Source organism: Myotis brandtii, unplaced genomic scaffold (genome assembly GCF_000412655.1).
Source record: "Myotis brandtii unplaced genomic scaffold, ASM41265v1 scaffold691, whole genome shotgun sequence".
Lineage (NCBI taxonomy): Eukaryota > Metazoa > Chordata > Mammalia > Chiroptera > Vespertilionidae > Myotis > Myotis brandtii.
The window spans coordinates 716,396-718,469 of record NW_005370704.1 but is presented as its reverse complement, the minus strand read 5'-3'; the positions used below and the strand labels follow the sequence as shown (position 1 = coordinate 718,469).

The 2,074-nt window shown below is 59.9% G+C and overlaps 1 protein-coding gene across 1 annotated transcript in view; it reads right to left on the bottom strand.

The window, feature by feature from the left end:
- The window catches only part of GRIN1 (glutamate receptor, ionotropic, N-methyl D-aspartate 1), a gene marked incomplete at its 5' end in the record, with an annotated part of 48,234 nt that overhangs the window by 20,075 nt on the left and 26,085 nt on the right, over positions 1–2,074 (bottom strand). The gene's annotated exons all lie outside the window — the stretch shown is intronic.

Below are 2,074 nucleotides of genomic sequence, written 5' to 3'. Positions count from 1 at the left end.
CATTCGGCCTCTCGACGATCCCCACTGGGGCTTCCCCGGGGCCTTCCCAACGTCTGGCGACTGGGATCTATCGGGGAGGCTGTGCCTGCTGGCCCTGCCCTGCCTCTCGGGCTCAGGATCTCCAGGGAGGGAAGAGGGAAGGGGCTCCCCCTTCTCAGCCGGGTTCCCGTCTGTCCAGGCAGCACTGGCAGCCCCATTGGTGTCTCTGTGACCCACCAAGCTTGTGGTCCTCTGAGACCTCCAGATTGTTTTCCACCTGCTCCCCCTTGTGGCCTGGGGCAGTGCCTTGGAGCCCCAGTGCAGGAATGCCCCTTCAGCCCTGTTGGTCTTCCCAGTGGTTAGAGCATCGGCCCACAGACCAAGAGGTCCTGGGTTCGATTCCCGGTCAGGGTACATGCCCTGGTTGTGGCTCGATGCCCAGTGCAGGAAGCAGCTGATCAATGATTCTCTCTCATCATGGATGTTTCTATCTCTCTCTCCCTCTCCCTTCCTTTCTGAAATTAATAAAAATATACTTTAAAAAAAAAAAAAGAATGGCCCTTCGGCCCTCGCTGGTTTGGCCAACCGGTTAGAGCTTTGGCCCACGGATCCAAGGGCCTTGGGTCCAATTATCAGTCACGGGCACGGACGTGAGCTGCAGGGTCCCCGCCCGGGAGAGGCGGGTGCGGGAGGCAACCAAGCAGCGTGTGGCTCTCACGTGGGTGTTTCCCGCTCTCCCCCTCCTCTCTCCTCCTGCCCTCTCTGGACGTCAGTGGGGAGGGAATCCTCGAGGGAGGGTTATAACAGGAACAAGAGCACCGTTGCCTCTGTCCGTCAAGCGCCAGGCCCTGGGCGGCGCGGTGGCAGCTGGGACTCAGAGTGGGGCCGAGCCAGGCCTCCAGCCCCTGTCGGGCACCGCTTGGCTGCGGACTGGGAACAGGATTGGGGCCGGGGCGGCTGGAGATGTGGCCACCACGCTGGCCCTCACGCTGGACCAGAGAGGGGGCCACGGTCTGGATCTGGGCTTGGGGCATGTGGTGGGCGGGGCTTGTGCCCTGGGAGCCCGCCCCTCCTCCCAGCCTCCCCTCCCCCCTCTCCCTCCCCCCTCCCCCTCTCCCCAGAGGTGTTTCTCCTCTCTGCAGCTGGAGGCTGGTGCCCGGGGTTGAGGAGGAAGGGAAGGAGCCCCACTTCCCATAGTCCAGGGACCTCTGCTTCCGGGCTATGGTGTCTGACCCTCTCAGCGGGCCTTCCGCTGGGTGTGTCAGTGTGAGTGTATGAGCCTGTGCTGGTGTGAGCATGTGTGTGAGTGTGAGTGTATGAGCCTGTGCTGGTGTGAGTGTGCATGTGAATGTGAGCATACATGTGAGTGTGAGTGTATGAGCCTGTGCTGGTGTGAGCATGTGTGTGAGTGTGAGTGTGCGTGAGTGTATGAGCCTGTGCTGGTGTGAGCATGTGTGTGAGTGTGAGTGTGCATGTGAGTGTGAGCGTATGAGCATGTGCTGGTGTGAGCATACATGTGAGTGTGAGTGTATGAGCCTGTGCTGGTGTGACTTTGAGTGTATGAGCATGTGCCAGTGTGAGCATGCATGTGGATGTGTGTGTGTGAGCATGTGCTGGTGTGAGCGTGCGTGTGAGTGTGAGCATGTATGTGAGTGTGTGAGCATGTGCTGGTGTGAGCGTGCGTGTGGATGTGTGTGTGAGCATGTGCTGGTGTGAGTGTGTGTGTGGATGTGTGTGAGCATGTGCTGGTGTGAGCGTGCGTGTGGATGTGTGTGTGAGCATGTGCTGGTGTGAGCGTGCGTGTGGATGTGCGTGTGAGCATGTGCTGGTGTGAGCGTGCGTGTGGATGTGTATGAGCATGTGCTGGTGTGAGCGTGCATGTGGATGTGTATGAGTGTGGGTGTGTGCAGGTGTGAGAGACTGTGGATTTGGTTGTACCTGTGAGTGTGTGTGCGTGCGCATTGCTGTGCATGTGCATGGGTGAGTGTGTGTGGGTGTGGTGTGTGAGCTTGCACAGCTGCATGTGCTATGTATCGCCCTGTGTTCCGTGAGCCCGGGCCCCTGGTCTGAGCACCTGCCGTGTCCCCCCGCAGGC